At 42.0% G+C, this 16,262-nt stretch overlaps 1 protein-coding gene across 5 annotated transcripts in view; it reads right to left on the bottom strand.

The window, feature by feature from the left end:
• The window catches only part of SUN2 (Sad1 and UNC84 domain containing 2), a 981,481-nt gene that overhangs the window by 577,751 nt on the left and 387,468 nt on the right, over positions 1 to 16,262 (bottom strand). The window lies entirely within an intron of this gene.

The following is a 16,262-nucleotide window of genomic DNA, read 5'->3' as shown; positions in this document are numbered from 1 at the left end:
GGTGGACTTCAATGACCAGAGGTTAGCGCCCTATTTAGTTGCCCGAAAAACAAGACGCTGGTATAAAAAAGTGTCTTTTTACCTCATTCAATTGGCAATTTACAACAGCTTTGTTCTCTACAGTAAGGCTGGGAGAACTGGCTCGTTTATTCAATTTAATAAACAGATCGTGATGGAACTCCTGTATCCAGGAGGTGCCGTGGCCCAACCCCAAGATGCAACTAGCCGGCTACATGGAAGGCATTACGCCTATCCAATTCCGACTACCCCAGGTCAACGAATCCGAAGAAAACGCTGTCGTGTCTGCAGCAGGGCTGGAATAAGGCGTGACACCACTGTTTATTGTCCCACCTGTCCTGACCAGCCTGGCCTATGCCTAGGGGAGTGTTTTGAGAGGTACCACGAGCAGGTACACTATTAGAGAATAGGGAACTCCACACACAGCGGTAGGCACACAAGGGTCTCTCAGTGCTATTTCACACTGCTGCGATGCGTTAGGGCAAAATGCCTAGCAAAAGTCACACTTTGCGGTCCCCCCCTACGCCGGAAGTGCTTAACTTAACGCTAGTGCATGCCTACGTTACTGCGTGGCTTCTGTGGCAATATCGATCGGCGCGGAAGTCATGTTAGTCTATGGCGACGCAGTTCATTACTAGGCCGAATGCTACTCTTGTGGTATTGCCTGAAGGTCTGTTTTGGACGATACGGTGCGGCGGGCTCGACCCACCGGATATGTCAATATGCAGTGTGAAACCAAACATCGGGTTTCCAGAGACCCTAATACACAGGGCTGCCAGAAACCTCTCCTTTCACTTGGGACAAATTGCGTAATGTATTTCGCCACAACTCTGTGCGATTTGCACTTCGCACATTGTTCCATGGGGGAGGAGAGGTTTGTCCTCGGGAGGTAAGTTAAAAAAAAAACAAAAAACAGGTAAGCAAAGAAGTTAATGTTTGGTTTGCAATGTTAAGTTTTTTATTAAAAAAGTTCAAAGGTTATTAATGTTAATGAAGTAATTGCTTTGCTGCTTGCTTGTTTTTTGGGGTTTTTTTTCTCTTTTTCCATCCAATAACCTTCCAGGTGGACCGAGCGAACGACTAACCAGCTGCAGTACTGATGGTGCATCCTGACAGAACGTTGCGCGTCTGTCAGCTTACACACAAGTCGGTGCATGCAGCGCTGCAGGACGAGATTTCTCCTCCGCAGTCAAAAAGATACGTTTGCCGAGGCATATGGGCCGAGGCGTGGTGTTGGGGATTCATATGCTTTGGCAAACACTTTGTATCAAAAAAGAACTCTGGCAATGATTTGTTCATCCACATCGATCGGTGTGAATGGATAAATCAGGTTTGCCAGGGCATACGAGCTGGTGGGTTTGGATTTTTGGGGCGGCAGCTCCTATGTCCTGGCAGACGCCTTCCCCTCCTTTTTGTATTGTTTTGTCTTTTTTTCTATCCAGACCGACCAATCAGCTGCAGCACTGATGGTGCATCCTGACAGAACATTGCGCGCCTGTCAGCTTACACACAAGTCGGTGCATGTAGCGCTGCAGGACGAGATTTCTCCTCCGCAGTCAAAAAGATACGTTTGCCGAGGCATATGGGCCGAGGAGTGGTGTTGGGGATTCATATGCTTTGGCAAACACTTTGTATCAAAAAAGAACTCTGGCAATGATTTGTTCATCCACATCGATCAGTGTGAATGGATAAATCAGGTTTGCCAGGGCATACGAGCTGGTGGGTTTGGATTTTTGGGGCGGCAGCTCCTATGTCCTGGCAGACGCCTTCCTCCTCTTTTTTTTTTTTCAAAATTTTTTGGCATCCACATTGATTGATTGTTTGACGTTCATTTTTCCTTTCAGCCCACAGTGCATTACCCTTATGCCCAATATAAGGAGTATAGCAGAAACTCCTAATACTGGCCATACATGTAATGATTGCAGAAACCCTAAAATGCCAGGACAGACCCCACGAATGATGCCATTTTGGAAAGAGGACACCCCAAAGTATTCCGTGAGGTGCATGGTGAGTTCATAGAATGTTTTATTTTTTGTCACAAGTTAGCAGAAATTGTGGTTTTGTGTTTTTGTTTTTTTTTTCACAAAATGTCATTTTCCGCTAACTTGTGACAAAAAATAAAATTTTCTATGAACTCACCATGGCCCTCATGGAATACCTTAGCGTGTATTCTTTCCAAAATGGGGTCATTTGTGGGGTTTTTTAACTGTCCTGGCAAGTGGGCGGGGTGCTAAATTTTGAGCACCCCTGTAAAGCCTAAAGGTACTCATTGGACTCTGGGCCCCTTAGCGCAGTTAGGGTGCAAAAAAGTGCCACACATGTGGTATCGCCGTACTCGGGAGAAGTAGTATAATGTGTTTTGGGGTGTATTTTTACACATACCTATGCTGGGTGGGAGAAATACCTCTGTAAATGACAATCTTTTGATTTTTTTACACACAATTGTCCATTTACAGAGTTATTTCTCCCACCCAGCATGGGTATGTGTAAAAATACACCCCAAAACACATTGTACTACTTCTCCCGAGTACGGCGATACCACATGTGTGGCACTTTTTTGCACCCTAACTGCGCTAAAGGGCCCAAAGTCCAATGAGTACCTTTAGGATTTCACAGGTCATTTTGCGGAATTTGATTTCCAGACTACTCCTCACGGTTTAGGGCCCCTAAAATGCCAGGGCAGTATAGGAACCCCACAAATGACCCCATTTTAGAAAGAAGACACCCCAAGGTATTCAGTTAGGAGTATGGGGAATTCATAGAAGATTTTATTTTTTTGTCACAAGTTAGCAGAAATTGATTTTAATTGTTTTTTTCCACAAAGTGTCATGTTCCGCTAACTTGTGACAAAAAATAAACTCTTCTATGAACTCACCATACTCCTAACGGAATACCTTGGGGTGTCTTCTTTCTAAAATGGGGTCATTTGTGGGGTTCCTATACTGCCCTGGCATTCTAGGGGCCCTAAACCGTGAGGAGTAGTCTTGAAACCAAATGTCGCAAAATGACCTGTGAAATCCTAAAGGTACTCATTGGACTTTGGGCCCTTTAGCGCAGTTAGGGTGCAAAAAAGTGCCACACATGTGGTATTGCCGTACTCGGGAGAAGTAGTATAATGTGTTTTGTGGTGTATTTTTACACATACCCATGCTGGGTGGGAGAAATACCTCTGTAAATGACAATCTTTTGATTTTTTTACACACGATTGTCCATTTACAGAGTTATTTCTCCCACCCAGCATGGGTATGTGTAAAAATACACCCCAAAACACATTATACTACTTCTCCCGAGTACGGCAATACCACATGTGTGGCACTTTTTTGCACCCTAATTGCGCTAAAGGGCCCAAAGTCCAATGAGTACCTTTAGGATTTCACAGGTCATTTTGCGGAATTTGATTTCCAGACTACTCCTCACGGTTTAGGGCCCCTAAAATGCCAGGGCAGTATAGGAACCCCACAAATGACCCCATTTTAGAAAGAAGACACCCCAAGGTATTCAGTTAGGAGTATGGGAAGTTCATAGAAGATTTTATTTTTTTGTCACAAGTTAGCGGAAATTGATTTTAATTGTTTTTTCCCACAAAGTGTCATGTTCCGCTAACTTGTGACAAAAAATAAAATCTTCTATGAACTCACCATACTCCTAACGGAATACCTTGGGGTGTCTTCTTTCTAAAATGGGGTCATTTGTGGGGTTCCTATACTGCCCTGGCATTTTAGGGGCCCTAAACCGTGAGGAGTAGTCTGAAAATCAAATTCCGCAAAATGACCTGTGAAATCCTAAAGGTACTCATTGGACTTTGGGCCCTTTACCGCAGTTAGGGTGCAAAAAAGTGCCACACATGTGGTATTGCCGTACTCGGGAGAAGTAGTATAATGTGTTTTGGGGTGTATTTTTACACATACCCATGCTGGGTGGGAGAAATACCTCTGTAAATGACAATCTTTTGATTTTTTTACACGCGATTGTCCATTTACAGAGTTATTTCTCCCACCCAGCATGGGTATGTGTAAAAATACACCCCAAAACACATTATACTACTTCTCCCGAGTACGGCAATACCACATGTGTGGCACTTTTTTGCACCCTAACTGCGCTAAAGGGCCCAAAGTCCAATGAGTACCTTTAGGATTTCACAGGTCATTTTGCGGAATTTGATTTCCAGACTACTCCTCACGGTTTAGGGCCCCTAAAATGCCAGGGCAGTATAGGAACCCCACAAATGACCCCATTTTAGAAAGAAGACACCCCAAGGTATTCAGTTAGGAGTATGGGGAATTCATAGAAGATTTTATTTTTTTGTCACAAGTTAGCGGAAATTGATTTTAATTGTTTTTTTCCACAAAGTGTCATGTTCCGCTAACTTGTGACAAAAAATAAAATCTTCTATGAACTCACCATACTCCTAACGGAATACCTTGGGGTGTCTTCTTTCTAAAATGGGGTCATTTGTGGGGTTCCTATACTGCCCTGGCATTTTAGGGGCCCTAAACCGTGAGGAGTAGTCTTGAAACCAAATGTCGCAAAATGACCTGTGAAATCCTAAAGGTACTCATTGGACTTTGGGCCCTTTAGCGCAGTTAGGGTGCAAAAAAGTGCCACACATGTGGTATCGCCGTACTCGGGAGAAGTAGTATAATGTGTTTTGTGGTGTATTTTTACACATACCCATGCTGGGTGGGAGAAATAACTCTGTAAATGGACAATTGTGTGTAAAAAAAATTAAAAAATTGTCATTTACAGAGATATTTCTCCCACCCAGCATGGGTATGTGTAAAAATACACCCCAAAACACATTATACTACTTCTCCTGAGTACGGCAATACCACATGTGTGGCACTTTTTTGCAGCCTAACTGCGCTAAGGGGTCCAAAGTCCAATGAGCACCTTTAGGCTTTACAGGGGTGCTTACAATTTAGCACCCCCAAAATGTCGGGACAGTTAACACACCCCACAAATGACCCCATTTTGAAAAGTAGACCCTTCAAGGTATTCAGAGAGGGGCATGGTGAGTCCGTGGCAGATTTCATTTTTTTTTGTCGCAAGTTAGAAGAAATGGAAACTTTTTTTTTTTTTTTTTTTTGTCACAAAATGTCATTTTCCGCTTACTTGTGACAAAAAATAATATCTTCTATGAACTCACTATGCCTCTCAGTGAATACTTTGGGATGTCTTCTTTCCAAAATGGGGTCATTTGGGGGGTATTTATACTATCCTGGAATTCTAGCCCCTCATGAAACATGACAGGGGGTCAGAAAAGTCATAGATGCTTGAAAATGGGAAAATTCACTTTTTGCACCATAGTTTGTAAACGCTATAACTTTTACCCAAACCAATAAATATACACTGAATGGGTTTTTTTTTATCCAAAACATGTTTGTCCACATTTTTCGCGCTGTATGTATACAGAAATTTTACTTTATTTGAAAAATGTCAGCACAGAAAGTGAAAAAAATCATTTTTTTGCCAAAATTCATGTCTTTTTTGATGAATATAATAAAAAGTAAAAATCGCAGGAGCAATCAAATAGCAGCAAAAGAAAGCTTTATTAGTGACAAGAAAAGGAGGTAAAATTCATTTAGGTGGTAGGTTGTATGAGCGAGCAATAAACCGTGAAAGCTGCAGTGGTCTGAATGGAGAAAAAGGCTCTGGTCCTTAAGGGGCGAAAAGACTGTGGTCCTGAAGTGGTTAAGGGACAGTTAGTGACAAGATATATATATATATATATATATATATATATATATATATATATATATATATATATATATACACTGTACAGCGCTGCGTAATATGTCGGCGCTATATAAATACTAAATAATAATAATAATATCAGATTGACGGTGAATCAACTATGTTCCATTCTGATTGATTGATGGAAACTGGCTGATATCTCCCAGAATAGACAACTCGATTGAGCAGGATGGAAAATGTCAGCCAATCCCAAAGGAATTGGCTAATGTTGACATGACTTTGATCGACACAGAATTAATTTTTGGTTTCAGAGCCTGGGGGGTCAACCTTGCTCAGATCGATTAGTGCAGATAGATCGACTGCTGCAGGAGTATTGCCAGAATCTTGCTTTCAGTGTGTGGGCCACTAATCAATTTCAAATAAAGTTGATTGCTTAATTTCTTGATGGAAAATCAAGTAATGTGTGGGCACCTTAACTCGTTCAGGCAAAAAAATAGTAAGAAAGGAACAGAGCCTAGTAATGTGTATGCTTGTACATGCACATGTCTATCTCATCATGTCCCGTCACCTCAGGTACACTTTAAAACTAAGTTTCGCAAACTCAATGTGCTTTGAATGGAATTATATGAGGTTGACTTACTGGTTATCTGCAAGACCCCCAAAACCTATAATCACCAAATATGTTATAAAGTTGAAGAGAAATCGAGAGCCCAATATGGTGTAGTATGTCAAAATTGATTGGATAAATGAAACAGTGAGATGGTAATACTCACAAACACGGGTTACCACCTAGGTAACCACTCATTAGGCAGGTGAGGAGATTAGACCTGTCCTCACTCAGGATTAAGAAGTCGCTCTCTGTAGATAGGAAGAAAGAGGGTAGATCACCCCTCCACCTGGGGTGGACTCAAATATATTGGTAGGTGAACAGAGGCGCCAGAAGGATAAAAGTACATAAAATTTTTAAAAAATTGCTGGGAGGAAGTGGTGGACTCCGTTAAAGCAGACACCAAGGACTGTAAATGTATAGATATACACATTTATTGAAAATACCCCAAAGATGCAACGCGTTTCGCGGGCACAGCCCACTTCTTCAGGCAATAAGCAGGGGATAAACAACAGCAATTCAGTTATAGCAAGCAGAGCACCTCTGTCAAGAGGTGCTCACAGAGGTGCTCTGCTTGCTATAACTGAATTGCTGTTGTTTATCCCCTGCTTATTGCCTGAAGAAGTGGGCTGTGCCCGCGAAACGCGTTGCATCTTTGGGGTATTTTCAATAAATGTGTATATCTATACATTCACAGTCCTTGGTGTCTGCTTTAACGGAGGCGAGTCCACCACTTCCTCCCAGCAATTTTTTAAAATTTTTATGTACTTTTATCCTTCTGGCGCCTGTTCACCTACCAATATACCAAATATGTTATGCATGTAAAGGCAGACACCATGGCCCATATGCAATTCACTTTTTCTCCTGAGTTTTCTCATAGGTGATATTTTTAAATGAATCAATAAAATGCCTTTTAAACCACCAGCATGCAAGAAAATACTCAAAATAATTTTGATAGCCCTTTTTCACCTACTTTTTGGTACTTTGTAATCAAAAAGTGCTGGAAAGTTATTTAAAATTGAAGATGAAACATTATCTCCTAGGAGAAAACTCAGGTGAAAAAAATGAATTGCATATGGCTATATATATATATATATATATATATATATATATACATATATACATATACATATATACCCGTGTTTCCCCGAAAATAAGACATTGTCTTATATTAATTTTTGCTCTAAAAGATGTGCTAGGGCTTATTTTCAGAGGATGTCTTATTTTGGGGCAAACACACTGGTATTTTTCCTAACCAAAATGTACATACTGTATGCCATGTGCAACATACACAGAGCTTGTGGTTTGCAGATATTGGCTCTCAATTACAAGAAATTGATTCTGCTGATCATGTAGGTAAGAGTTTATTTCTTGCAGGCAAAGAACTCTGTCAGTCTCCCCAAAGCTATGACAGGATAAGCTGTGTGTGTGTCCTGGGAAGAGGTGAAGTGCTGGTGATGCTTATCATCACAGCAGATCAGGAGGGCTGGCTCCAACAAAAACACAAATTGTCTGACACATATATACAGGACTGTGTAGAATTCACATTATACTGCTGCTCTCCTGTATCCAGGCTTTGTAATCAGCGTGACTTGCTGGTGTCACGTGGGCTGCTGCTAGGGCTTAAATTCAGAGAATGTCTTACATTTCAAGCATTCTTGAAATTCCTGCTAGGTTTTATTCTCAGGGGATGTCTTACTTTAGGGGAAACACGGTATATATATATATATATATATAAATATATATATATATATATATATATATTTTTTATCCCAGGAAGACATTGAGACCTTGCACTACCCCTAAAAACACTGCTGTACTACAGCCACCGTTCTGAAAAGGAATCCAAAAACATCTGTAAATGGAACCTGAAGTGAAAGGTATATGGTGAATGTGATGCCACCCGCCAACCCCGTCTTACTATGGCACAGTTGCCTTTCAGCTCTCATCCACTGATTGCACTGTGAGCAAAGTAAACATTTCCTGTGCTGCCCATAATTATTCATACCTCTGGCAAATATTGACTTAAAGTTATTTTTATTCAACCAGCAAGTAATTTTTTATGGGAAATGACATAGGTTACATAGTTACATAGTTATTTTGGTTGAAAAAAGACATACGTCCATCGAGTTCAAGCAGTGCAAAGTACAACTCCAGCCTGCTCCCTCACATATCCCTGTTGATCCAGAGGAAGGTGAAAAAACCCCTACAAGGCATGGTCCAATTAGCCCCAAAAGGGAAAAATTCCTTCCCGACTCCAGATGGCAATCAGATAAAATCCCTGGATCAACATCATTAGGCATTACCTAGTAATTGTAGCCATGGATGTCTTTCAACGCAAGGAAAGCATCTAAGCCCCCTTTAAATGCAGGTATAGAGTTTGCCATAACAACTTCCTGTGGCAATGCATTCCACATCTTAATCACTCTTACTGTAAAGAACCCTTTCCTAAATAAATGGCTAAAACGTTTTTCCTCCATGCGCAGATCATGTCCTCTAGTCCTTTGAGAAGGCCTAGGGACAAAAAGCTCATCCGCCAAGCTATTATATTGCTCTCTGATGTATTTATACATGTTAATTAGATCTCCTCTAAGGCGTCTTTTCTCTAGACTAAATAAACCCAGTTTATCTAACCTTTCTTGGTAAGCGAGACCTTCCATCCCACGTATCAATTTTGTTGCTCGTCCCTGCACCTGCGCTAAAACTGCAATATTTTTTTTGTAATGTGGTGCCCAGAACTGAATTCCATATTCCAGATGTGGCCTTACTGGAGGGTTAAACAGGGGCAATATTATGCTAGCATCTTGAGTTTTTATTTCCCTTTTAATGCATCCCAAAATTTTGTTAGCTTTAGCTGCAGCGGCTTGGCATTGAGTACGATTATTTAACTTGTTGTCGATGAGTACTCCTAAGTCCTTCTCCAAGTATGATGTCCCCAACTGTATCCCATTTATTTTGTATGGTGCTAGACCATTGGTAGGACCAAAATGCATGACTTTTCATTTTTCAACATCAAATTTCATCTGCCATTTATGTGCCCATATAGCCATCCTATCCAGATCCTGTTGCAATATGACACTATCTTCCTGCGAGTTGATGATTCTGCACAATTTTGTATCATCTGCAAAAATAGCAACATTGCTCACTACTGCATCTACTAGGTCATTAATAAATAAATTGAAAAGCAGTACAGACCCCTGTGGGACCCCACTGCTAACAGTCTCCCATTTTGAGTATGATCCATTGACCACAACTCTTTGTTTTCTGTCCATTAGCCAGTTCCCTATCCATGCACACAGACTCTTCCCCAGTCCTTGCATCCTCAACTTTTGCACCAGACTTTTGTGGGGAACAGTGTCGAAGGCCTTTGCAAAGTCCAAGTATATCACATCTACAGCATTCCCAATATCCATATTAGCATTCACTACCTCATAAAAGCTGAGCATGTTAGTCAAACAGGACCTGTCTTTAGTAAACCCATGTTGATGCTGAGAAATAAGATTATTTTCTACTATGAAGTCATGTATAGTATCTCTTAGTAACCCCTCAAATAGTTTGCATACAACTGATGTTAAGCTTACAGGTCTATAATTTCCTGGATCTGATCTTTTACCCTTCTTAAATAATGGGAAAACGTGGGCTGTACGCCAATCCACTGGGACTCTGCCAGTTGAAAGAGAGTCACAAAAGATAAGATAAAGGGGTTTATCTATAACTGAACTTAATTCCCTTAGGACCCGAGGATGCATGTCATCACATTGGGTGTCTCTTAAAAGATAAGATGATGCGTTTGTGAACAGCAGTTTTCAGATCTTGGCACAGATTCTCGATAGGATTTAGATCTGGACTTCGACTGGGCCATTCTAACACATGGATATGTTTTGTTTTAAACCATTCCATTGTTGCCCTGGTTTTATGTTTAGGGTCGTTGTCCTGCTGGAAGGTGAACCTCCACCCCAGTCCCAAGTCTTTTGCAGACTCCAAGAGGTTTTCTTCCAAGATTGCCCTGTATTTGGCTCCATCCATCCTCCCATCAACTCTGACCAGCTTCCCTATCCCTGCTGAAGAGAAGCACCCCCAGAGCATGATGCTGCCACCACTATATTTGACAGTGGGAATAGTGTGTTCAGAGAGATGTGCAGTGTTAGTTTTCCCACCACACTTAGCGTTTTGCATTTTGGCCAAAAAAGTTCCATTTTGGTTTCATCTGACCAGAGCACCTTCTTCCACATGTTTGCTGTGTCCCCCACATGGCTTGTGGCAAACTGCAAACAGGACTTCTTATGCTTTTCTGTTAACAATGGCTTTCTTCTTGCCACTCTTCCATAAAGGCCAAATTTGTGCAGGGCACGACTAATAGTTGTTCTATGGACAGATTCCCTCACTTGAGCTGTAGATCTCTGCAGCTCGTTCAGAGTCACCATGGGCCTCTTGACTGCATTTCTGATCAGCGCTCTCCTTGTTCGGCCTGTGAGTTTAGGTGGACGGCCTTGTCTTGGTAGGTTTACACCTACGAGAAGATCAATATAAGTGTATGAGGAAAATTTGGGTTGGGGGAAGTGCAAGGATCTCCGGCAGTTGATAGAAAGGTGGGAGGATATTTTTACTTAGCAAAACATTCCATTATAAATTGTTGAAACATAAGTACGATGCAGAGGGGAGATGGTCCTGGCTACAGCTTCAATTTCCTGGGAAGGTAATCACCATATATATATTGTCTATGGGCCACACACAGACAACAATTGTTTTTTTCCTCACCTTACAAAATTGCGTGCTGACATAGCAGGGATCTATGATTGTTATGGGGGAGATATGAACACAGTGCCGGAACTCTAGGAAGATAGGAGTCATCCAAAGAAACCCTTACAACGTAGAGACAAATATATTAAGCCTTTCTTGGAGGCTTGTGATCTGATTGACTCTTGGAGATTAACACATCCCCTTGAACAGTGGTCCCCAACCTTTTTTGACTCAAGGATCGTTTCCACATCATGCAGTTTTGCCAGGGACCAGGGTGTGTGTGTGGGGGCGAGGAGGGTTCTACGGACAGTGTCGTTCCTAAATAAATCCTGACAGCACCGGCCCTGACCACCAACTTAATCACCCTCAGCAGTTTGCATTTTTTTGTTTTGTTTTGCTGACTAGCGCAGTGCTGCTGCATAACCCACCATGGTTTACTATTGGAGTATGGAGCAGTGTACTCCATTCAGCACAAGATGCACATGGTGTGACAGGTAGTGAAATTGAGGGGGATACTGCCTGGGCTTCCCCACCTACTGCTGCAGACAGTCCCCTTCAGCCTTCCCTGCCCTGATCTGTCTCCCCTCAGTCAGTTTTACCCTTTTCTCCTCCCCTCACTCACTTTTACCATTCCTTTCTCCCCACACTCATTCTCCATTCTTCCTACACGAACTTCTAGCATCAGCTCAGCTGCTTACTTCACCTCCGTGCAGAGAGATGCAACTCTGTGGCTGGCAAGAGACGAGAGCGTCTCAGCCATCCTTACAGCTGCCACCCGGTGTCTGTACAAACAAAAACCCTGCTGCTTACAAATTACAGACACCAGGTGGAAGCAGTAAGAAAGTCTGCAGACAGCTCTGCTTCTCATCAGCATCTTGTTTACTGCAGTGACGCCAAATGGAGCATCTCAAACTCTGTGCAGTCAGAAGGACACGGCCCGACCGGGAACAGCCTGCGGCCCGGCAGTGGGCCGCGGCCCGGGGTTTGGGTGCCCCTGCCCTAGAACACAATCTCACCTTCTATTCATCAACGCACAAATCATTCTCTAGAATAGACCTAATTTTAATACATAGAGCATTAACAACCGGCTAAATAGAGTCTCATTAGAAGATTTAGTTATATCTGATCACTCCCCAGTCCTATTAGAACTAGAGGACTCCTTTCCCACATTCTGTGGCGCTTCATGGTAATGAGGACTTTGAGGGCAAATTGAAAAGTTAGTAGCAAGAATATGTCTGTGATAATCTTATGCAGCGGGATAACCCCATTCTTACTTGGGAGGCTGCAAAGGCAGTTCTTCGAGGCAGGATTATATCCTATGTGTCCGGAAAGAAAGAACAGGCCCATGAGAAATACAAATTGGAAGTGGAAAGGATCAGAGAAGCTTATAGGCTATACAAGCAATCTCTCTCCATAGAGCACAGGGTGAAGTGGCAGGAGGCAAAAGTGAACCTGTGGTTTAAGCTACAAATAGAACACCAATGGCCATACACTGCTCTTAAATGTCATTAATTTGGAGACAAGGCTGGAAAGCTCTTGGTCGATATGGCAAGACAGAGGAAGACAACCCAGAAGGCTTTCCACTTTAGGTGACGGACATGGGAATCTTCAGTCTAAGGCTGCATTTCCACTTGTGCGGTGCGAATCACTGCGGTAAAAATTCGCATGCGGATGCGAATTTTGCATGCGGGTCTATGCGAATTTTCACGCGAATTTTCATGCGAATTCGCATGGATGGCGATGTATGCGAATTTAACCATGGCAGTGCTGGTGTGCTTATCCACTGTTTCTATGCGAATTTGCATGCGAATTTGTATGAAAATTTGCATACCCAAACCTCATGCGAATTTCCTATTAAATACATTGTATGCGATTCGCATAGCGGTATGCGAATTCTGATGGCTCTGCCATGCAATTTTTTTCTGCACAGAAAAACGCAAAGGAATCCTGACAAGTGGAAACAGTCCCATTCACTTGTATTGCTATGCGAATCTGCATGCGAAAAACGCATGCGAATTCGCGATAGTGGAAATGGGCCCTAACCCTAAAACCATTAATGGTCTCTTTCTAAAAAAAATTTGAGAAGTTATACTGATCCAGCCATGCAGACTCCTCCAGACTGTCTAAGATCTTAGCTAACCTACCTATTTAAAAGCTTTCAGAGGAGCAGCTTAATGCTCTGAATGCTACCATAAATGTGCAGGAGGTCAGGAACGGGATAACGGGGTTGGCAAACCTAAAGTCTCCCGGCCCTGACGGGTACACCAGGGAATTTTTAAAAATCCTAAAACAGGAAGTTGCAGACAGGGATGATCGGAACCAGCAAATTCCGTTCCGCCGGAAATCACGGATTCTGTCAGTGTTAAATTCCGTCGCTATGAAAATTCCGCCGGATTTGTACGAAATTCCGCATTCCGTCGGAGAAATTTAAAAAAAAAGTTCTCTCTCCTCCTAAGTCTCCTATACTAATAACTAAGCGTATCAATACTACCTAGAAGGATCTCCAGCATCCTCCTATGATTATATATGGGAATACCCAGCGTTTTGTCACCTAAAACGACCCCTTGTCTGCTTACACAATATAGAGAGTGTGTGTATATATATATGTATTTTTTAATCCAAAGTCTGTATACTGGGCAAAGACCACCTGTTTTTTTCCTGCAAATTGTAATGATATAGGTATACATTGTATATGGAAGATAGAGGATAGAGGAAATGTCATCATTTTTATTATAATTATTTTTTATAGGTATACATAGTATATGGAATATAGAGGATAGAGGAAATGTCATTTTTATTATAATTTTATATTAATTCTAAGTGGACCATATCTAGACAGGCAAGCCTACTCTGCCCCCTCTTAGGTAGTACTGTCCAAACAAAGTACAGTACTCATCATCTTCCCAGACTGTTATAGTTTATTACGCCCTATATTGCATAGATCCATATGGCCCCATATTGACATAGGCACTATTTATTTTGTTTGATGCATGATAAATTGTCGTTGTTTTTATAATTTAAAATTTGAACTGTTTGTATCTGAGCGCTGTTTTTTATGACTTTTTAAGGCACTGCTATTGACCTGAGGAAGCGTTTTTTACCGTGAAACGCGTTGTCTTGTGCAAAATAAAATCGTTTACAAAAGCAAAAACCCCAGTTTGTATACTTCCCGAAAGGGGACATCTAGAAGGTAGGATCACACCATTTATCACTAAATGTTGTATCTACTATATAGAGTGAATATATTACTTTCATGTTACCGGGCGCCTCCTACCTTTTCCATAATCTACCAATAACCCCTTACCCTAGGGGTAGATCAATATCGGAGTATTCTGATAAATCTAATTCTTTGGAGCAGCGACCAGGAACAGAGACCGAGTGGGGACGGTACTTCCCCACATGCATGAACGAGTGGTTGCCTCATTCAGCAACCTACTCTTGTGAGTATAACATTTGTTATTTTACGTAATCTTCCCATACCCATTAACGTACTTGCCTTAAATTGGGCTCCCGGACCCCTTGTGTTTTTTCACCCAATACCTCATCTCTCTCCTCCTCCTCCTCCTCCTCCTCCAGGGAGGAGGGTCTCATCTTCCAGGGAATTGTAGAATTCCAAAAGCCAGCTTACATACAATGGCTGGGAATTGAACACAGGCTGGGCTAGGAATTGAACCATTATGATCAATCCAAGAGAAAAAGTAGCGTGCTTAAGGATTTGTAGCATGTTGTAGCATGTCAAAAGCCAACTCACCATGGCTGGAAATTGACCCCAGGTCTCAGTGTGTGGTAAGTCACTATCCCTAAACATACTTGATCTAGATGTGAGGAATAGGGAATCCCTGGTAATCTGCTTTGTCCAAGACCTCTTCTCCAATGGTATACTAAGACTCTTCCTAGACCTACAACACTCCTTTGGTATACACAAGAGTGACTTATATAAGTATTTATAAATCAGACATCTACTCACCAAGGAACAGGTGATCCCTGTATACTTACCTTCTGACGGAGCAAATTCCCTGGTGTCCCCAAAAGCACATATAATAAGATTGTCCCAACTCTACAAGTATATATGCTCCCAATCTTCTTCAAGTCCATACTGGCAATATAGTTCTTGAGATAGGGCTTTCCAAACACATACCCTAAAAGCAGATTGGGACAGAGCAGCTAAAGAGATCAGGAAGTTCTCTCATTGCGTATCTCACTGGAAAAACCATCTCAAAATTGTTTGGCAATGGTATCTCACCCCAACAAAACTGCCTCGATTTCAGAGAGACCTCTCTGCTGGATGAGCTGTGGTGATAATGGTACGCTCCCACATACCCTATGGTTTTGTCCCAACATCAGACCACTGTGGGTAAATGTGCAAAGAATGCTTAACTCCCTGCCTTTCGCAATGGGCCCACTTCATCCAGGTCTAGCCATTCTGCACCCTAATTCTCACCTCATACCGTGGCCTGACAGACTCCTAATCTCACATGTGTTGATAGCAACAAGACGAGAAATCACCTTATGCCGGAAATCTACGTATATACCCAAGGTTCACTCCATCCTCTCTAGAGTTGATGTTCATCTGCATGCTGAAAAACTATTAGCCCCCAGAGCCAGCAATGCAGTGGCCTTTACTAAAAAAGTCCAAAATTGGCTTTCGATCTACCCTCAATCTTCAATACTGAGTACCAGCAGCATTAGGATCACCTCCAATCCCCTTTTTCTTTTCTTTTCTTCCCACCCATCTCCCCATTCACCCGCTTTGTATTTTCCAGTGTTCTGCTGCAAGACATACTGGGCTGAGCGTTCAGTATCTCTATCTACCTCCATGACCCAGCGGAGTTGACATTTCTAGTTATTGTTTGTTTGGTTCACAGATGTTTATGATTTGTGCTGTATTTGTCACCGGGTTGTATCTCTTATTTGTGGAAAAAATACTCAACTGGTCGGTCTAGGCCTTCTACAAGATGTCCTTTTGTATAACCATTAAGTTACAATTGCACTAGGATCTGGGGGTAAAGTCTCAATATGTGAACAAGATAAGGTAAAAAGACAGTGGGAGCCTAACAGTGTGTGTGTGTGTGGGGGGGGGGGGGGGAGGGGGGGACAGTGTAAAGAGTAAGGAGGTTGGTAAAATTTAAAGTAGCCCATTAAATGTTAACAAAATTGGAAAATGTGGTGGTAAAAAATATAAAGTGCATGGTAACCAATGCTA

Source organism: Hyperolius riggenbachi, chromosome 9 (assembly GCF_040937935.1).
Source record: "Hyperolius riggenbachi isolate aHypRig1 chromosome 9, aHypRig1.pri, whole genome shotgun sequence".
Lineage (NCBI taxonomy): Eukaryota > Metazoa > Chordata > Amphibia > Anura > Hyperoliidae > Hyperolius > Hyperolius riggenbachi.
Note: the sequence above shows the minus strand (reverse complement) of the source record. Positions and strands in the feature narration are given on the sequence as shown.